The 22,786-nt window shown below is 42.8% G+C and overlaps 1 protein-coding gene across 1 annotated transcript in view; it reads right to left on the bottom strand.

The window, feature by feature from the left end:
* Positions 1–708: 708 nt before the first annotated feature.
* LOC118368668 (RAS guanyl-releasing protein 2-like) overlaps positions 709–22,786 on the bottom strand; it is a 126,574-nt gene continuing 104,496 nt past the window's right edge. The window contains exon 17 of the mRNA XM_052497153.1: positions 709–746. The gene's annotated coding sequence lies outside the window, so the exon portion shown is untranslated. The remainder of the gene's footprint in view (positions 747–22,786) is intronic.

Below are 22,786 nucleotides of genomic sequence, written 5' to 3'. Positions count from 1 at the left end.
ATCCCCAAAAAATACAAAAATGTTGCTGTCAGAGATGGAGAGATTATAACAGTAAAGTCCCATCAAATCCACCATTCTCAAAGCGTGACAAGAATAAGTCTGTGTGCTTCTGCTCTATTTCTTTACTGCAGGGGGATTGTGATAGAGACAGTAAGTGCTTTTGGAGGTGTATAAGTGTTTTATCTATTCTAGTGGATGATGGTGGAAGAGAAAAGGTCATAGGAGGTGCTTGTCTAGTGGACAATCAGTCGTAGTGGTGTGCCAGTCTGACTGACCTGTCTAGACGGAACACGAGCTAGACGCAATCACCTGCCATAACAGGCTCAGGATGTCCAGCTCAACCTGGAAGGGGTCCCTGAAGTCTTGTGTTAGATTAGCCACATGCATTGGCACACACATGAAGTATGCATATACATTTAAGCACACTTCCTATATTTCACTTTTAAGTGACGGTGCATTCGGAAAGTATTCAGACCCCTTGACTTTTTCCAAAATTTGTTACGTTACAGTCATATTCTCTTTTTTTCTTTCCTCATTAATCTACATACAAGTCCTCATTAAGTCCTCATTAATCTACATACAGAATCCCACCATGACAAAGCAAAAACATGTTTTTTTGATATTTTTGCAAAATACAGAAATATCAGATTTACAAACGTATTCAGACCCTTTGCTATGAGACTCAAAATTCATCCTGTTTCCATTGATCATCCTTGAGATGTTTCTACAACTTGATTGGAGTCCACCTGTGGTAAATTCAATAAGATTGAACATGACTTGGAAAGGCACACACCTGTCTATAAGGTCCCACAGGTGACAGTGTATGTCAAAGCAAAAACCAAGCCAAGAGTTTATAGGAATTGTCGGAAGACAGGATTGTGTCGAGGTACCAAAACATTTCTGCAGCATTGAAGGTCCCCAAGAACACAGTGGCTCCATCATTCTTAAATGGAAGAAGTTCCTAGAGCCGTCCACCCGGCCAAACTGAGAAATGGGGAGAGAAGGGCCTTGGTCAAGAAGGTGACCAAGAACCAGAGCTGACAGAGCTCCAGAGATCCTCTGTGAAGATGGGAAAACCTTCCAGAAGGACAGCCATCTCTGCAGCACTCCACCAGTCAGGCCTTTATAGTAGAGTGGCGAGACGGAAGTCTCTGGAGAGACCTGAAAATAGCTGTGCAGTGATGCTCTCCATCCAGCCTGACAGAGCTTGAGAGGATGTGCAAAGAAGAATGGGACAAACTCTCCAAATACAGGTGTGCCAAGCTTGTAGCGTCATACCCAAGGAGACTCAAGGCTGTAATCGCTGCCAAAGGTGCTTCAACAAAGTACTGAGTAAAGGGTTTGATTAGTCAAAAAGCTGTTTTTGCCTTTGTCATCGTGGGGTATTGTGTGTAGATTGATGAGGGGGAAAAAACAATGTAATCCGTTTTAGAATGAGGCTGTAACGTGACAAAATGTGGGAAAAAAGTCAACGGGTCTTTCCGAATGCATTATATGTTCACTTTGACACACAACTGTCTGTCGTTGTCTGAAAGGACACTCTCCTCTCTGCTGGTAAGCTCCATATGTTTATGTGTGTGTGTGTGTGTGTGTGTGTGTGTGTGTGTGTGTGTGTGTGTGTGTGTGTGTGTGTGTGTGTGTGTGTGTGTGTGTGTGTGTGTGTGTGTGTGTGTGTGTGTGTGTGTGTGTGTGTGTGTGTGTGTGTGTGTGTGTGTGTATCTGTGTACGTGTGTGTTGATGGGGCCTGTCTACTGTCCTCAGGGCTCCTAGGAGAAGCAGAGAGCCATCAGCCCCAGGTCCCTCTACAGCTGCTTCCTGTCTGTCTGTTTGTCTGCACGGTCAACCTGCCCACAGACAACTGTGGAGCCTTGAGCGCTCTGCAGCCACAGGCCTAAACCATAACACCGCAGGATGGAGTGTGCATGCGTGCATGTTTATAGTCAGGGGGCCACAATAATCAGTCCCACTGAGCATTGAATAATAAGCAATGAACTTCACTCTCCCAGAGTACATTTCCCTCCCCCAGCCTACTAGCCCTCTAGCTAGGCTTGTTCTCAAACACTGAAGGCAATCTGACTCTCAATGTCACCTACAAAGTCTTAACATGGCTTCAATTAACTCGTTAGCAGAGCCGCAACGCTTAAGAGGAGGGCTAATAAGAGTAGAGTGCAGAGGAAATGAGCGTGATTGAGGGAAGGAAAGAAATGGATGGAGGGAAATCAAAACGGGGACATTTTGACATGCTCCCTTGTTTGTCGTTTTGCCGTCCCCAGTCAACTTGGATGTGTCAATGTTCTTTTGACGTGTTCGTTTCTCTTACTGTGAAGTTTTTTGATTTGGTGCTGTAGTCATCTGATGTGTGTCTCTCTAGATCAGATCACGTATCGTGTTATATAAGAATGAAGTAGCAATGTCTATATAGAAATAATCATGTCAAGCCGGGCCGGCTGTGAATTCTGTCCCCAACTCTTTCTGAAAATGTCCCTTCTTGCACTTACTCACATTCTCTCGCTCTCCTATCCTGTCTCCCTTTCCTCTTTTCCTCCGTTCCCTACTCGCCTTGTCTTAATGTCATCTTCCCTCTCCCCTTCTCATCTACCTTCCCTTATTTTTCCCCTCTCCCTCTCTCCTTAATCTCTCCCCCTCTCTTGTCCTTACTCATAGTGTCTTTCTCCCATACCCTAGTCCCTCTCTCCATTTCCCTCCCCCCTCTGTCATCTCTCGGTCCCTCTGAAGCATAAGCATCTGCACAAAGTGATGCGATGGCACTGATTGCCTGCCCACCGCAGGCTGCGGACAATCAGATCACAGCAACAGGGATTACTGGGGCGTGCTGATTGGGGCCACCGCCGAAGAAAAGAGAACAGAAGGAGAAAAGGTTAGAGGAGTAGAACATACTAATTCTGTCCATTCTCACTCATTTCACTCTCATCAACCCCCAATGTAACATGCTGCTCCTTCTCATCGATCCAGAGGGTATCTTACAAAAGAAGGCTTGACCTGTCTTCTGAATAGGCTTCCAATCTGTACTGTGTGCTCCGCCTGTTGTCTGTGTGTGTGCGTGCATATGCGAGTGTACAGTACGTGTGTGTGTGTGTGTGTGTGTGTGTGTGTGTGTGTGTGTGTGTGTGTGTGTGTGTGTGTGTGTGTGTGTGTGTGTGTGTGTGTGTGTGTGTGTGTGTGTGTGTGTGTGTGTGTGTGTGTGTGTGTGTGTGTGTGCGCGTGCCCGAGCTGAATAACAATAGCTCCGGCTCTGACTTCACTCTCTCAGGACGCCCTTGTCTGACCACCCGACCACATGCTCCTATTCTCACAGACCTTTTCTCTATATTCTCTCTTAATCTAATCCACAGTGAGAAAGAGGGGCACTGGTGAGTTTATTGGGCCAGTGAGCAATTTAGTAAGATTGCATGGACAGGGAACCTCTAGACACTTGGTCAACTCTCCTGCATAGACCTTGACAAGGCCTTTATTAGCTCTAATTAGGCTCATGTCAGTGGAGGGAGCTATCTACTTATTTATTTGTTTTTCCTGCTTATTGTTTTAGCAATGTTTCCTTCTGTAGATGGGCTCTTGAACATTTGTGAAGGATGTAAGGGGTGGGGGGTATATGATGTCATCGCCTGATTAGTCAAGGCCCAAGGCAGAGTATTGAGAGCAGTGGTTGAGGTAGGGTGATGGGGAGATATTCCTGGAACGCATGTACTATACACCGACATGGAAATGAAATACTGGAATAGAATTTCAAGCAAATGAGGAATACATGAGTCGTCATGTACAGTAAAAAAATCTGAACTAACTCGTTCATTTCAACACAAACTAAATCCAAATGATTTCACTACACCTGCATCTTTCCGCTTGTTTTCTCCGGTCTTCCCACAGTTGACCAGAGGGCATAACAGAGATGTTTCATCAATGTTTAGGCGATGTCAGACCTGATTCACTGCTCAATTATCGGCTCAATAACACACAATATTGATTGATAGTTTGGCTGGGATGAAAACCAGCATACCCAGGGGTGCTAAATGACTGGAATAAAGAAAGAACAGATAACATGACCATTAGCACTGGTCCACTAGGAATCTCACTGCTGTTAAATCATCCCTGATGTCCCTTAGACAGCATAGACTGCGGCGTGGGGTGAGTGTAGTGATAAAGGCACCATCCATGTCGCTGGGCTAAAGTATAGGTTGAAATTGAGAGAGTTATACCGTGGTGGGGCGGTAAGCACTTGGCAGGAACCCATATTGGAAGTGAGGGCATGGGTTCAGCCACACATACACTGCATGACTAAAAGTATGTGGAAACTTGTTCTTCCACACCGATCTCGACAAACCATTTCTGTATGGACCTCGCTTTGTGCACAGTGGCATTGTCATAGTGAAACAGGAAAGGCCATTCCCCAAACTGTTGCCACAAAGTTGGAAGCACAGAATCATATAGAATGTCATTGTATGCTGTAGCGTCAAGATTTCCATTCCCTGGAACTATAAGGAGCCTATCTCAAACCATTAAAAATGGCCCCAGAACATTATTCCCCCTCCACCAAACTTTACAGTTGGCACTATGCATTCGGGCAGGTAGTGTTCTCCTGGCATCCGCCAAACCCAGATTCATCCGTCAGACTGCCAGATTGTGAAGCGTGATTCATCACTCCAGAGAACGTGTTTCCACTGCTCCAGATTCCAATGGCGGCGAGCTTTACACCAATCCGGCCGACACTTGGCATCGCGCATGGGGATCTTAGGCTGGTGCTCGGCCATGGAAATCAATTCCATGAAGCTCCCGACGAACAGTAATTGTGTTGACTTTGCTTCCAGCGTCAGTTTGGAACTCGTTAGGGAGTGTTGCAACCGGGGACAGACACTTTTTTTTGTTATGTGCCACGCCTCACGTTTGTAACTTATTAGCAAACATGTGTAACATCAGCAACTGTAAATAATGTTAATAGCTAGCTATGTAACATAATTGACGGGTTATTGGTTATCGTTATGACCGTGGATGTATTTCAATCCCATAAAACTATATGCATAACACAAATATTGTATATCAAGCAAGCTAGCATGCCTGATAGACATGCCTGTAGGTAGATACTGTCTGCCTACCTACCTTTGTACGGTTTGGTCATTGTGCAAAGGTTTTGGGCTCTACAATAGAGTATCATTTTTATTCTTTGTTTTGTCTTACAGACAATACCGTGTGGTGCCTGGGATGCTTCCTGGAGTGGATTCTAGATCCAATAACAGAATTTCTTAGCCTGCATGTGTCATTATAGCGGGACTGTATCCCGTGAACTGTATCCTTCCCTATGGATTAGACATTCTGGATTTCAAGCAGATGACTCAAGAGGAGCTGAATGGCAGTTTGATCATGACTCGTACAGCTGTACAAGTATTCCCTGAACTTTAGTACACTCACCATAGTGTATTGTCTTACTATATGTTTCTTTGCGAATGGCAATTTCATCATGACCACCAGTTCTATTAGCTACAGATTGTTACACCAGATAAAGGGAATTAACCAAAGATTTTTGGTATCCATTACTGGGAGTTATAGGTCAAATGAGTTTTACAGAAATAATAGGTAAAAAGAGAAGAGGAGTGGACTAAATTGATTACATGGTCCGGAAGATACTCTGTGGTCCTCAGGCTACCTCTGACCACATGTAACCCCATAATACAGACCATACGAACACTACCCAGTTTGCGTTTATACCATGCTTACTGTGAATTGAGTTATCTTAGCTGTCAGTTTCTAAATATTTTTGCCAACTTACCTTCACCTTGTGCAGAGTTAGGGGTTAGAAGCGCATGTTGGTGGAATGACATTCTGTACCACTTACAACAAAATACACAACAATACACAATTTAACCACCCCACTAATTGTATTGACCTCTATTAGACTAGCTAGCTTAGCATACCTAACATGGACATTTCAATATTGGCAGGTTGCTATTAGCTAACTAGCATCACTAAATTGGCAGCAAGATTGAGAGCCAGCTGAGAACCAACTAACCATAGACAATTTATACACATTCCAGACAAGGGTGTAATAGATGGCTACCAGATTGAGTTACTCTTATTTACTGACATTAGGTAGCTTACGTTTGCTAACGTCAGTCAAAAATAAAACAAACAAACATGCATGGTTGTGCGCCGCCATAGGGCTGCGTACAATTGGTCCAGCATCATCCGGTTAAGGTTTGGCCAGGGTAGGCCATCATTTTAAATAAGAATTTGCTCTTAACTGACTTGCATAGTTAAATAAAGGTTAAATACATTTTTACAAATAATAATGTTCACTCTGCTGAAGGTAGCTACCAGTCTAGCAGTGAGTACCATGGCTTAGACAAAATTGATTGACAGTGAGTAAAGCATACCAAAAAAGATAGCTATTTGATTGAGAGGATGGCTTTCAGAGTTCATTAGCTAGCTAACAGTAGCTAACTTACCTAGCTAGCTAGTCCAGCTAAGCTAGCAAGCTAGCTAGCGTTACATTTCCTCTGATCAAGAATCTTCTGTTTTGTTTTGAAGGAAAAAATAAATGGTTTCAATGATGGCGCCGACAGAGATGGTCGCCTCGCTTCAGGTCCTTCGGAAACTATGCAGCTATTTGTTTTTTTATGTATTATTTCTTTCATTGTTAGCCCAGGAAATGTCAAGTGTTATTACATACAGCTGGGAAGAACTATTGGATATAACAACTTAATTAACAACATTACGACCAGGAATTACGTCTTTCCCGAAGTGAATCCTTTCTTCGGACCTCCACCCATGACGTGGGAGCTTATCCTAAGAGGCCGACCCAAAACAACGCGGTTGCCGCAGGAGAGGCCTACTGGTCAGACTCAGAAGGCGAGCACACCATCCACCGCTCCCGAGCATATTTCTCACCAATGTCCAATCTCTAGATAACAAGAGATTGGGGCATGAGTTGCCTTCCAGAGACACATCAGAGATTGTAACATTCTCTGTTTCATGGAAACATGGCTCACTTGGGATATGTTGTCGGAGTCGGTACAGCCACCAGGTTCTTACAGAAATAAACATCTCTCTGGTAAGAAGAAGGGCTGGGTTGTATGCCTTATGATTAACGACTCATGGTGTAATCACAACAACATACAGGAACTTAAGTATTTTTGTTCACCTGACCGAGAATTCCTTACACTCAAATGCCGACCGCATTATCTTCCAAGAGAATTCTCTATGATTATAGTCACAGCCATGTATATCCCCCACAAGCAGATACCTCGTTGGCCCTGAAAGAACTTCACTGGAGTCTATGTAAACTGGAATACAAACATCCTGGGGCTACATTTATTGTAGCCAGGGATTTTAACAAAGCTAACCTGAGAACGAGACTTCCTAAATTATATCAGCATATCGAATGCACGACACAGGCTGCTAGCAATCTGGATCATTGCTACTATAACTTCCGCGATGAATACAAAGCCCTCCCCCACCCTGCCTTCGGAAAATCTGACCATGACTCTATTTTGTTGCTCCCAGCCTATAGACAGAAATTAAAACAGGAAACGCCCGTGCTCAGGTCTGTCCAGCGCTGAGCTGACCAATCAGATTCCACTCTTCAGCATTGCTTCTTATTTAGTCTGCCTGGGAGCAAGACATCCTGGTCCGTGACTGGGCTGGATTTCTTCTTGTAGTCCGTGATTGACTGTAGACCCTGCCACATGCATCTTGTGTCTGAGCCGTTGAATTGAGATTCTACTTTGTCTCTGTACTGACGCTTAGCTTGTTTGATAGCCTTGCGGAGGGAATAGCTGCACTGTTTGTATTCGGTCATGTTACCAGTCACCTTGCCCTGATTAAAAGCAGTGGTTCGCGCTTTCAGTTTCACGCGAATGCTGCCATCAATCCACGGTTTCTGGTTAGGGAATGTTTTAATCGTTGCTATGGGAACGACATCTTCAACGCACGTTCTAATGAACTCGCACACCGAATCAGCGTATTCGTCAATATTGTTATCTGACGCAATACGAAACAGATCCCAGATCCCACACAGGCATGACAAATGTTAGTGAAAGAAAAAATGTGTCAAATAAAATCTTGCCTAAATAACTTCTGAGATTGCTGTGTGTTGTTCATTAGAAGTACACAATGCCATCATCCAAGTTTGTGGGTACGCCCCATCTCCCTTAGCGGACGGTATCTGCATTCGCTGTGAATGCCCGACTTTGTGGTTTACTACGAACACAGGAAGTCGAAACTTCCCGATTTTACCAGTGAAATTAAATTTTAGTTTGGATAAGTGTGATGTTTATAATAAAAAAGTAATGTTGTTAATATAGTAATGACTATATGCCATGGCAGAGCCAGGGTGAAATTCCCCTTTTAGGCAAAAAATTGAATTAGGGTGGGTGGGTGGGTGGGTGGTTGGTTGGTTGTTGTGGAGGGGTAGGCATATAACAAGAAGGTTGCTTGATCAAATGTCATCATGGACAACTTTATCATTTGCAACTGCTTACTACTTTTACGTAGCATGCTAGCTAACCTTCCCCAAACCCTAACCCTTTAACCTAACTCCTAACCCTAACCTTAACCATAATCTTAATCCTTACCCCTAGGTAAAAGTTAGCCACCTAGCTAACGTTAGCATTGACATTTTGAACATTTGTTACACGTTGTACGAATTGCAATTTATAACATACCATACGATTTGTAATTCGTAACATATCATACGAAATGAATGATGGACATCCACAAATGAATACATATCATACGAAAGTAAAAAGTAACGAAAGTAACATATGGGAGTCTCCTAATGGGAGTGTTCCGGATTTACATTTACTATGTTACACCTACCACTGAGTCCATCTTGCTCTTCTCGCCTCCTTCTCAAAGCCCATTGGAGGATAAGGTCAGAGGGGAGGAACCTTGCGACCCCCGGGAATGCACTTGCTTGTGTGCACATGAGAACATGCGCACACAATCGCTGCTCAAATGTAAACTTTAATTACAGTCATAAACGGTGATGCATTTTCAAAACACAAGATAGGTCACAGAAATAAACTGTGTTTCACATCTGCATTTGAAGCTGAAAGTCATTCATGTTAGTAGCCAATATCAACTAGAGATAGAGTGGGGCAAAAAAAGTATTTAGTCAGCCACCAATTGTGCAAGTTCTCCCACTTAAAAAGATGAGAGAGGCCTGTAATGTTCATCATAGGTACACTTCAACTATGACAGACAAAATTAGAAAAACAAATCCAGAAAATCACATTGTAGGATTTTTAATGAATTTATTTGCAAATTATGGTGGAAAATAAGTATTTGGTCACCTACAAACAAGCAAGATTTCTGGCTCTCACAGACCTCTTCTTTAAGAGGTTCCTCTGTCCTCCACTCATTACCTGTATTAATGGCACCTGTTTGAACTTGTTATCAGTATAAAAGACACCTGTCCACAACCTCAAACAGTCACACTCCAAACTCCACTATGGCCAAGACCAAAGCGCTGTCAAAGGACACCAGAAACAAAATTGTAGATCTGCACAAGGCTGGGAATGCTGAATCTGCAATAGGTAAGCAGCTTGGTTTGAAGAAATCAACTGTGTGAGCAATTATTAGGAAATGGAAGACATACAAGACCACTGATAATCTCCCTCGATCTGGGGGTCCACGCAAGATCTCACCCCGGGGGTCAAAATGATCACAAGAACGGTGAGCAAAAATCCCAGAACTACACGGGGGGGACCTAGTGAATGACCTGCAGAGAGCTGGGACCAAAGTAACAAAGCCTACCATCAGTAACACACTACGCCGCCAGGGACTCAAATCCTGCAGTGCCAGACGTGTCCCCCTGCTTAAGCCAGTACATGTCCAGACCCGTCTGAAGTTTGCTAGAGAGCATTTGGATGATCCAGAAGAAGATTGGGAGAATGTCATATGTTCAGATGAAACCAAAATATAACCAAAAAACTCAACTCGTCGTGTTTGGAGGACAAAGAATGGTGAGTTGCATTCAAAGAACACCATACATACTGTGAAGCATGGGGGTGGAAACATCATGCTTTGGGGCTGTTTTTCTGCAAAGGGACCAGGACGACTGATCCGTGTAAAGGAAAGAATGAATGGGGCCATGTATCGTGAGATTTTGAGTGAAAACCTCCTTCCATCAGCAAGGGCATTGAAAGTATTGAGAAACTTTTGTTATTGACCAAATACTTATTTTCCACCATAATTTGCAAATAAATTAACTAAAAATGAAAACTTTTTGATTTTCTGGATTTTTTTGGGGATTTTGTCTGTCATAGTTGAAGTGTACATATGATGAAAAATACAGGCCTCTCTCATCTTTTTAAGTGGGAGAACTTGCACAATTGGTGGCTGACTAAATACTTTTTTGCCCCACTGTATATCAAGTCACTTCTCTGGAGTCCAGCACAAACAAAACCACAAGGCCTACTTGTAGTGGAGGTTGCAGGATCAAATGGAAAGCATATTCTGTCTACACTGCGCCATCACTTTGGAGGGCAGCCTGCCTGCAGTGTGCTCATTGCCAGCCGAGTAGCCCTGTTCTTCCTCACAAATATCTTAATACATGTGCCAGAATATGTTGCATCTTCCTCCCATAATATTGAAGGCACTGAAGCAGTGCAATGTTACAGCTGCTTGTCTTTAGACATATAGCCAGCAGCAACCAAAATAGGCCTATCTGAAATATTAATATTATCAATTAAATCTCCAGGTAGCCTAATATTCTGGCAAAGATGAATCAGTAGTAGCTTCCTAAACGGTATTTTATGGCTGCTAACATGAATGACTCCAATGAATGGCTCCAAATGCAAGTGTAAAACACAGTTTATTCCTGCAGCCTATCTTGCACTGAAAATACACCATGGTTTATGGCCGTCATGACAGGCTTCATTTGCACAGCGAGTGTGGGCGTATGTTCGCGTGTGCACATGTGAGTGTGCGGGGGTTGCAAGTTTTGTAGAAGTTGAGTCTTTTTCTCTGTACATCTAGAAGTTGAGGGCTGTATAGCTAAGACCCCTTTGAATACACAAGTCCCAGAGGAAAGATTCACCGTAGTGTCTCTTGGCTTCTTCCCTGGTGTGGCCACAAGGTCTCTGTCAGATGGCCTCTTTATCCCTCTCTCTCTCCCTCCCTCTCTCTTTCCCTCTCCCTTGACTCACTCCCCCTTCTCAGTCCTCTCCTCCTTAACCTCCTCCTCTCCAGCCATCCGACTCAGTCCTCTCCTCCTTAACCTCCTCCTCTCCAGCCATCCGACTCAGTCCTCTCCTCCTTATCCTCCTCCTCTCCAGCCATCCGACTCAGTCCTCTCCTCCTTAACCTCCTCCTCTCCAGCCATCCGACTCAGTCCTCTCCTCCTTAACCTCCTCCTCTCCAGCCATCCGACTCAGTCCTCTCCTCCTTATCCTCCTCCTCTCCAGCCATCCGACTCGGGGCAATGTGCGGTGCCCTTTAAAAAGCAAACTTGTAATCGGATAATTAACAATCTGCTAAATTTCTCCAAAGAAAAATAGTAATGAAAAATGTCTGCCTCATGCCTATGAGTGGGCTGACCTTTCTGAAAGTCTGGGATGGCAGGCGAGGCGAGGCGACTCACTTATAAGGATTTAATTAGCTTTGCTTGGGGGTGTATGGGCTGTGAGCGGACACGGAGAGGACAGGGAAAAGGGGGGGGGGGGGAGAGGGGAGTGAGAGATAAGGGAGAGAGAGGAGAAAACAGAGGAGGTTCTCCTCCCTCCTCCCCACTGCATCACCAACAGGCACTTATCTTTTATTTTTTACAATCCCATGTTACAATTGTCACTAACTCAAGGTGGTGGTGGGGGAGTGTGTGTGTGGGGGGGGTCAACTATATGAAACAGGAAGGCATCCTGACCCGAGGGAGGGCTGGATCTTTTTTGTTGTTGTTGTTTCCTTCCGGAACCGTCTCTGCTAGCCTGAGGATGACCTTTAAGGAACATGAAGCGTGCCTTCGTAGTGTGACTCAGAAGACAGAGCAGAGCAGGGAGAATGACTGATTGGATGGATTACGCATCTGTTCTCGTTCTGTTGCTTTGTTTTTCTCTCTTTGTCTGCTTGCAGAACTCACATAGCTACTGAGTAACCTCAGAGGAACAGTGGTACAGAGAGGTAGAATATTTGACCAAATATAGAGATAGTGTACATTGTTCTAGATAGAACAGCAGCATGATGACTTTGATTTTATGGAGGAGCTGAAATATTGAACATTCTGGCATTGTTTCAGGTAGGCCACTAAGCAGACCCCGAAACCATGCTTTGGGTCAGTTGTTATTCAAGTAAAAAATAATACATCAAATCAAATTGTATTGGTCAGACACACATGGTTAGCAGATGTTAATGTGAGTGTGAAAATCTTTTGCTTCTAGTTCCAACAATGCAGTAATATCTATCAAGTGATCTAACAAATTCCCAGCAACTACCTTATGCACACAAATGTAAAGGGATGAATAAGAATATGTACAGTTGAAGTCGGAAGTTTATACATACACCTTTCGCCAAAATCATTGAAACTCAGTTTTTCACAAAATTCCCTGTTTTAGGTCAGTTAGGATCACCACTTTATTTTATGAATGTGACATTTCAGAATAATAGTAGAGAGAATGATATATTTCAGATTTGATTTCTTTCATCACATTCCCAGTGGGAAGTTTAGACACACACAATTAGCATTTGGTAGCATTGCCTTTAAATTGTTTAACTTGGGTCAAACGTTTCGGGTAGCCGTCCACAAGCTTCCCACAATAAGTTGGGTGAACTTTGGCCCATTCCTCCTGATAGAGCCGGTGTAACTGAGTTAGGTTTGTAGGCCTCCTTGCTCGCGCACACTTTTTCAGTTCTGCCCACAAATTTTCTATAGGATTGAGGTCAGGGCTTTGTGATGGCCACTCAAATACCTTGACTTTGTTGTCCTTAAGCCATTTTGCCACAACTTTGGAAGTATGCTTGGTGTCATTGTCCATTTGGAAGACCCATTTGCGACCAAGCTTTAACTTCCTGACTGATGTCTTGAAATGTTGCTTAAATACATCCACATCCTTTTCCTTCCCTCGTGATGCCATCTATTTTGTGAAGTGCACCAGTCCCCCTGCAGCAAAGCACCCCACAACATGATGCTGCCACACCCGTGCTTCACGGTTAGGATGGTGGTCTTCGGCTTGCTAGCCTCCCCCTTTTTCCTCCAAACGATGGTCAATATGGACAAACAGTTATATTTTTTCTCATCAAACCAGTGGACAATTCCCCAAAAAGTATGATCTTTGTACCCATGTGCAGTTTCAAACCGTAGACTGGATTTTTTTTATGGCGGTTTTGGAGCAGCAGCTTTTCCTTGCTGAGCGGCCTTTCAGGTTGTGTCGATATAGTACTTGTTTTACTGTGGATATAGATACTTTTGTACCTGTTTCTTCCAGCATCATCACAAGGTCCTTTGCTGTTGTTCTGGCATTGATTTGCACTTTTAGCATAACAAAGTACGTTCATCTCTAGGAGACAGAACACGTCTTCTTCCTGAGCAGTGTGACCGCTGCGTGGTCCCATGGTGTTTATACTTGCGTACTATTGTTTGTACAGATGAACATGGTACCTTCAGGTGTTTGGAAATTGCTCCCAAGGACGAACCAGACTTGTGGAGATCTACAAAAAAAATTCTGAGGTCTTGGCTGATTTCTTTTGATTTTCCCATGATGTCAAGCAAAGAGGCACTGAGTTTGAAGGTAGGCCTTGAAATACATCCACAGGTTCACCTCCAATTGACTCAAATGATGTCAATTAGCCTATCAGAAGCTTCTAAAGCCATGACATCATTCTTTGGAATTGTTCAAGCTGTTTAAAGGCACAGTCTTAGTGTATGTAAACATCTGACTCACTGGAAATGTGATACAGTGAATTATATGTGAAATAAACTGTCTGTAAACAATTGTTGGGAAAATTACTTGTGTCATGCACATAGTAGATGTCCTACCTGACTTGCCAAAACTATAGTTTGTTAACAATACATTTGAGGAGTGGTTGAAAAAAAAGTTTGAATGACTCCAACTTAAGTGTATGTAATCTTCCGACTTTAACTGTACATATAAATGTATGGATGAGCGATGGCCGTGCGGCATAGGCAAGATGCCATAGATGGTATAGGATATAGTATATACATATGAGATGAGTAATATAAGATATGTAAATATTATTAAAGTGGCGTTATTTAAGGTGAGTAGTGATACCTTTATTAAGTCCATTTATTAAAGTGGCCAGTGATTTGAGTCTGTATGTAGGCAGCAGCCTCTCTATGTTAGTGATGACTGTTTAACAGTCTGATGGCCTTGAGGTAGAAGCTGTCAGTCTCTTGGTCCCAGCGTGGATGCACCTGTACTGACCTCGCCTTCTGGATGATAGCGGGATGAACAGGCAGTGGCTCGGGTGGTTGTTGTCCTTGATTATCTTTTTGGCCTTCCTGTGACATCGGGTGTTGTAGGTGTCCTGGAGGGCAGGTAGTTTGCTCCCGTTGGTGCGTAGTGCAAAACGCACTACCCTCTGGAGAGCCTTGCGGTTGAGGGCAGTGCAGTTGCAGTACCAGGTGGTGATAGTTTGTGAGTGTTTTAGGTGACAAGCCAAATTCCTTCATCCTCCTGAATTTGAGGGGGCGCTGTTGCGCCTTGTCCACGCTGTCTGTGTGGGTGGACCATTTCAGTTTGTCCGTGATGTGTACGCCGAGGAACCTTATCCACTACTGCCCCATCGATGTGTATGGGGGGGTGCTCCCTCTGCTGCTACCTGATGTCCACGATAATCTCATTTGTTTTGTTGATGTTGAGAGAGAGGTTATTTTCCTGACACCACACTCCGAGGACCCTCACCTCCTCCCTGTAGGCCGTCTCGTCGTTGTTGGTAATCAAGCCTACCACTGTAGTGTCATCTGAAAACTTGATGATTGTGTTTGAAGCGTGCATGGCCACGCAGTCATGGGTGAACAGGGAGTACAGGAGAGGGCTGAGAACGCACCCTTGTGGGGCCCCAGTGTTGAGGATCAGTGGAGTGGAGATATTGTTTCCTACCTTCACCACCTGGGGACGGCCCATCAGAAAGTCCAGGACCCAGTTGCACAGGGCGGGTTCGAGACCCAGGGTACAATGGTGTTAAATGCTGAGCTGTAGTCAATGAACATCATTCTTACATAGGTATTCCTCTAGTCCAGATGGGACAGGGCAGTGTGCAGTGTGATGGCGATTGCATCGTCAGTGGACCTATTAGGGCGGTAAGCAAATTGAAGTGGGTCTAGGGTATCAGGTAGGGTGGAGGTGATATGATCCTTGACTAGTCTCTTTAAGCACTTCATGATGACAGAAGAGAGTGCTACAGGGTGATAGTCATTTAGTTCAGCTACCTTAGCTTTCTTGGGAACATGAACAATGGTGGCCATCTTGAAGCATGTGTGGACAGCAGACTGGGATAGGGATTGATTAAATGTGTCCGTAAACACACCAGCCAGCATGGTCTTCGCATGCTCTGAGGACGTGGCTAGGGATGCCGTCTGGGCCGGCAGCCTTGCGAGGGTTAACATGTTTAAATGTTTTACTCACGTTAGCCACAGAGAAGGAGAGCCCACAGGCTTTGAATTGTGGCTCTGCTTTGTCTCTCTACTGACGCTTTGCTTTTTTGATTGCCTTGAGGAGAGAATAGCTGCTCTGTTCGTATTCGGTCATGTTTCCAGTCGCCTTGCCATGTTTAAAAGCGGTGGTTCGGCGCTTTCAGTTTTGCCATCAATCCACAGTTTCTGGTTAGGAAAGGTTTTAATAATATACAGTATTCTTTTTTAAATGTCACTTTATTTCATCCACTGAGTAGATACTCACATAGCAAATATCATGACATAATTTTTTTTTACATCATTCAAGCTAATGTACTTTGAGGGTTTGCCCACATTTGGGTGGCAGGTAGCCTAGTGGTTAGAGCTCTGGACTTTTAACCTAAATGTTGCAGATCGAATTCCTGAGCTGACAAGGTACAAATCTGTCGTTCTGCCCCTGAACAAGGCAGTTAACCCACTGTTCCTTGGCAGTCATTGAAAATAAGAATTTGTTCTTAACTGACTTGCCTAGTTAAATAAAGATACAAATATTTGTATTTATTTATGTGTGTCTGCATACCCATGAATGATCGTTGAGGCTCTAGTGCATGAGGCTCATTCAGTCCATGTGTAACCTCTACGGATGCCTTCCTTCCCAGCCACTATTTGGGAATGTTAATTGCTTTCGGTCGGCCATTTTCCCCAGCCGCCACCTGTCTCTCTCCAAGTTCCAGACATTCCCTCTCTCTCCACAGGGGAGTTCCTGTCCCTTGGCTTGCCTCTAATGTCTGTTTTTAAAGGGAATCCTCAGCTGAATTCTATTTGTTATGCTGCTCGCACGCCGTGCCAACTGCAAAAGTCTTGTGACGGCAAGATAGTAAAGTCCCAGCGCCAAAAAGGGAGGGACTTCAATTATGTCAGTTTGACCCTTTATAAACGTCTGTCTGACTACCTAGGGCGGTTAATGGCGGTAACAGGCTCTGACATCATTTTGTCAGCCAAGCTCCCACTTTCTCTCTGTCTGTTATCAGCACCAGTAAAGAAAGCTGTAGCAGGAGATTTGCATAACCAATTGAGCAGAATATGCTAATCCTTACAAAACAAAGTTGGTGTAAGAAGAGAACATTGCCAAAGACAAAGCCTGTGTATTAATTTGTAATGATTCTTTCCTTCTGTGAGCACAAACAATAAACAAAAGAGGAGGAGAGGAGAGGAGAAAGAGAGATAGCGATCTTCCCATTTCTGACAAAGAGTTTTGAGGTGAGGTAATCCACAGAGCTGTGTAAATTCAAAGCTCCAGCATAAAAAAAAAATGCAAATAGACCTTTTGATTCAGACTTGGGGAGGAACGTTTGCCCAAATCAAAAAGATTAGCACCACTGGTTACAGAAGACGGATTATGTCTTTGCTTTGCTATCTCTTTTTATCTCTCTCTCTCTGTCTTTCTCTCTCGCTCTCTCCCTTTTTTCCTCAACTTTTTTTTTTTTTAACTCTAAGATCTTCCACTTCCACACAGGATAATTAGTTACATCTCCTGAAACTATACCTGTGGCTGTGATCTAAATTCGGACGATTGGGTGAGCTATTTCATGTGAAGGATCCGTCACTGAATAGTCCTACGTAATTTAGGATTTACAGTGTTCAACATTAGAGTCAATGGTTCGTTAACACAGTACCACAGTACCATATTCCTATGATATGAGTAAGGACCCCATACCACCAGGCCTTATTATGTAACTGGACTAATAAGGGCCATTAACCTGGTAACTAAACCAACTCAACCTCCAGATAAAAACATGCTCTGGCCTCATCTTCATCCAGAGGTTTGGTTGCATTAAACACCCATGACCTCATAAGAGCACGATCAGGTTTACTACCTCTCCCATCAACCCAGCTCTCAAGTATCGCCAAATAAGACTCAATATAGTAGTCTTAAACGTAAGTTCCTGTAACGCTCAAAGAGTGAATAGGTGTGGAGTCAGGCGCAGAGAGCAAAGGATGTGGGAAAAACACGCTTTAATGTCCAAAATAATCACAGGAACAAAATAGTATACCCAAACCTGGTATAACTACAAAAACAAAAATGTACCCTAACGTGAAATATAAGGACAGCGAGAAACCCGATGAAAACACTAACCACTCTAACACATACAGAATGAACAGACTAAAAAAACAAGAAACGTGAAAAACCAAAACAGCCCTATCTGGTGCAAACACAGAGACAGGAACAATCACCCACAAAACCCAACACCAAACAGGCTACCTAAATATGGTTCCCAATCAGAGACAGTGACTGACACCTGCCTCTGATTGAGAACCATATCAGGCCAAACATAGAAATAGACAAACTAGACATGTAACATAGAATGCCCACTCAGATCACACCCTGACCAAACAAAACATAGAAACATACAAAGCAAACTATGGTCAGGGTGGGACAGTTCCCCACATCCTTCTCCCCGTTCTAAATCCACGGTTGTCTGTAAAACACCCTCGGGCTCCAACATTTCTGACCCGATTCAGGAAACTAGGCTTCACTACTTCATAGGGGAGCCTTTTGAACGTAATTTGTCCTTTGTTTTTTATTTTATCAAAATGCGTTTTTTGGCATAAAATGTCTTCTCGGACATTTGAACTTTCATGTGCCTTAATATCAAACCTGTATGTCATCTGTAAATACGAATACAATTGTTAAATTACGAGCCTAGTTGGTTTAGCCACAGAGAAAGTCAGCAACCTTCCTGCTAGCCATGATGGGCTGAGATAATGAGTGGGCTGGACATGCCAAGAGACGAGTTTGGACTGGTCTGCTAGGTTGCCTCTTGTGTCAATAAAATGAGCACCTCATAAAGCGAAGATAATACTTCCTACTGCAGGTGTTTTTTATTTTATTTATTTTAGCATACATTTTTTTATTTCGCTTTTTAAGATATAACGTTAGCCTTGAAGAACTGCAAATATGTTGCTACTGCTCTCAATAACATTGCTGCCCTGAATTTATCAGGCGCTATCGACAAAGATCAGTGAGAAGAAGTTGTGATGGACTACTTTCTGGACGACGAATGCTGAATCTCTCTCACACTGAAAATAACACAGCCAAACAAGCTGTGCAAACTAAACGGAAACTACACAGAATGTCTTATAAAAGGGGTTGCAGTCTGCCATGAAGCTTTCATATGACAATCGGATTGTATTGCTAGTAACGTTACTCTAAGGATTGGGATTATATATATATTTTTTTTAGCTAGTTAACATTAACGTGACATGTCTAAACAAAAGATCCCAAGTTAAAGCTTGCTTTTAGCTAGTTAACTTTAGCTAAGGTTAGGTGGCTGGCTTGCTAGCTAACATTAACTTCTGTATGTGTATAAGGTGTGTGTAACGTTAGTGATGTTTTCTCAGAATGCCATTTCACATTGCTAGTTATAGCCTAATGTTAGCTAACATTGAACCTATTGGTTAATTTTAGCTAGCTATGACAATCGGTTTGTATTGCTAGTTAAAGCTTGCTTTTTAGCTATCCAGCTGATGTTAGATGGCTGGCTAGCTACAGTAGCTAACATTACCTGTATGAACTGTGTGTAGTGATGTTATCTCAGAATGCTATTTCGCATCTATTGTGTAATAATGCTAAAATATTTTATTCTGGAATTTGTCTTTCAGCATCAAACAGTAGAACATGCCTGACTCTAATCCACCAGTCATACTGTCATCAAAAAGAGAGCTATCACAAGTAAGTAAAGGCAGCAGCGCAGTCATCAACTACATGCATCATTTCTTCACCAACTACGGAGTTGGGAAAACACGTGTGGACCTGAATTGTGAAAACTGCAGTGGCCAAAACAAGAACAAGTTTGTGCTCTGGTATCGTGCCTGGTGGACCATGCACAAGCTCCACCACAATTTGGACCTTCACTTCCTGATCAAAGGCCACGTCAAGCTGCTTCAGAAAGACCAGAATGAACACTTCATCTGAGATCGCTGGTGTTGTGAAGGACAGCACTGTGACAGGGGTCAACATCCCACAGCTGGTTGGACTGGAGGATGGTACGGTGCTGGTGGAAAGCTATGGCTGGAAACAACACCTGACTCCGTACTTCAGGCCGCTGCCACAGAGCAAGCAGTAGCAGCACTTCAGGTAAAACATAATCTTCATTGTATGAGGTTATTCTTACACTGGGGCAAAAAATGCATTTAGTCAGCCACCAATTATGCAAGTTCTCCCACTTAAAAAGATGAGAGAGGCCTGTAATTTTCATCATAGGTACACTTCAACTATGACAGACACTTTTTCTTTTTTACCAAAAAGTTATATTTTGGTTTCATCTGACCATATGACATTCTCCCAATCTTCTTCTGGATCATCACATCCCCTACACCAAAGTCAAGGGCAGGATAGAAACAGGCTCTCCGAATATAGATTCCCTTGTTCATGCACGGTTCAGACGGACCAGTCATCAGCACTATATGTAGTGCCTCTATTCACATGACTCTCTCCTAACACACACGCCAAACGTTGCTGCTACTATTTTTATGTTTATCCCGCTGCTCAGCCACTTTACCCCTGATTGTATGCATATAACTTCCTCGTCTGTCGCTGATAACGTCATTAATATTATTCTTGTACATACTGTATATTATTTATATTGACACTATCTATTTCTGATATTGCTACTATGAAAGTAACCATTTAGCTGTACCATTTACACCTTCTGTAGAGACCATCCACTTAGCAAGATATACTGTATAAAATTAATATTGATGTGTGGTAGTAACATGATTTTGTGACATACCACAACAATATCATGTGACCGTATCAATTGTCCACCAAATAAATATGGTGCATGGATCTGTTCATGTGCAAAAAAAAAAACTCACTCAGGTTGCATGGCCTTAACCTATGTATGGAATACTATGTGTTAAGTGCATGTGTAACAGTATATAAAGTATGCTAATGTACTGGTGTGAAGGCATTTGGGCAGTGGTGTAAATATACTTTAAAGTACTACTTAAGTCGTTTTTTTTGTGGTGTCTGTATTAGTGATGCACTGATTACATTTTTGTCCAATTCCGATGTTTTCCTTGCCAAAAAATACTGATAATCGATATTTACAATTTTAGCGGCCTTTTAAGCATTCTAGTACAGTTAAATAGTTAACACACACATGGACGCAGCAGTCTAAGGCACTGCATCTCAATGCAAGAGGCGTCACTACAGTCCCTGGTTCAAATCCAGGCTGTATCACATCCGGCCGTGATTGGAAGTCCCATAGTGCGGCGCACAATTGGCCCAGCATCATCCGGCCCGTCATTGTAAATACGAATTTGTTCTTAACGGACTTTCCTAGTTAAATAAAGGTTACACACACACACACACACACACCAAAAAGTTATTTTGTTGGCATTTGCGTATGTCCCCATTACCAGTAAAACATCATCAAAACCTATTTCTTTCACTTACGTGCTGTCTTGTTCAGTCATTTCATTCTCAACCAGGATTTCTATGGAACGCCGTTTGGGTCGTTGCGTGTCAAAAAAGATACACGTCAAATAACACTATTTGATGGGTCAAATAACACTTCTGTTTCAGTAGATATATTGTTAGCTAGCTAACTATATAGCGAAGTGTCATCATCTAAAATAACCCTAAAAGACAGTTCTAATTTGATGAATGGTGGTCGGACCCATCTATGTGAAGATAGCCACAATAAGGATTAGCCACAATAGTGGACTTTGCGGCTAGCCTTCAAAATAAAAGTATGGCATACTTCTACTTTGTATTCATTTGCATTACTGTCACTGACATTTTTTGGTTTTTGAAGGCAATCCGAAAATTCCATTATTGTGCCTAATCCTTATTGTGGCTAGCTTCACAACACATAACCCGGTGCGGTCGAGCCTCACTAGCCAGGTGAAGCTAGCTGGCTGCTTATAACGTTAGCTTGGGCAACAGGGTTAAGTTGCTGACTAGCTATTTATGTTCATGAACTGAAGTTCAATTTCAATAGGCGAACAACAAGTGGCAACCTAGTTAATACTTACTCACAAGGATTCCTAAATCATTGCTAATAATAATGAAAATGACTGCAGGTTTTACTGGTCATTGTTTTCAGGCCGGTTGTATTGGTGTTAGCTAGGTACCAAGCTAAAGCTAGCTACCCCAGAAATTGCGGTCGAACAAATTATGCTTTATTACCAACGCAGTATTGCAAACACATCGTTCGTGGCCTGTGTTTGCTTGTTTGCAGACTTTTTTTACAGTGCTACTGTATCTATTTTGCAAAGACCCAAACGGCGTTCCATAGTATGTATGTTGTGAAGCTAACAGCAGGGACGCTATTACTGTGTAACTCCGGTAGGGCCAGTGCTCGACCAGTCTGCGAAAGCCAACATCACCCACGACAGAGAATGGTTGATTGTCAAGGGCAATGAATTCCCTGGACATCCCTGGTCATCCCTGGTCATCCCTACTGCCTCTGATCTGGCAGACTCACTAAACACAAATGCTTTGTTTGTAAATAATGTCTGAGTGTTGGAGTGTGCCCCTGGCTCTCCGCCAATAAAAATAATATAATTGTGCCGTCTGGTTTGCTTAATATAAGAAATTTGAAATGGTTTATACTTTTGATACTTAAATACATTGTGCCCCTGGCTATCCGTCAATAAATAAATAGTATACAAAAAATACAATTGTGCCGTCTGGTTTAATATAAGGAATTTGAAATTACTTTTACTTTTACTCAAGAATGAAAATATAATACTTTTTCCACCACTGGATGTGGCTGGGGGTTAAAAGCATTTCTTTCACATGACCCATCAATTTAGACAAGTGTGTCTGGGTAAGCGTCATCTAATATTCATCAAATAATTTTATCTGGACACTTCCTGTTTACCTGGAATTGTTCATATTGTAGGCTACTACCACTTTTAGTCTTAATCTTTACTACACTACTCACTGTTTAGCACATGACCTCACATGTGAATCATTAAAGAGACTGTTGGGGCTGGCTTAAGAGAGTGTAAACAATGCTGAATGGGTGTAGACAAAGAAGAGCTCTCTAGGTACCAAAACATTCAAACGCACTTTTCTCAAAAGTGAGCTTACACGTGTATCAACTTTCAAAGTAGAAAAACTTTCCCATTGCTCCTCAAACGCCTGTATGATATTCCATTTTGTAGCTCTGAGTCTACTTTTATCCAATGTAATAAAAATCT

The sequence above is a fragment of the Oncorhynchus keta genome, chromosome 35 (genome assembly GCF_023373465.1).
Source record: "Oncorhynchus keta strain PuntledgeMale-10-30-2019 chromosome 35, Oket_V2, whole genome shotgun sequence".
In the NCBI taxonomy this organism is placed as follows: Eukaryota; Metazoa; Chordata; class Actinopteri; order Salmoniformes; family Salmonidae; genus Oncorhynchus; species Oncorhynchus keta.
The sequence above is the reverse complement of the archived record's forward strand: the minus strand, read 5'-3'. Positions and strand labels throughout refer to the sequence as shown.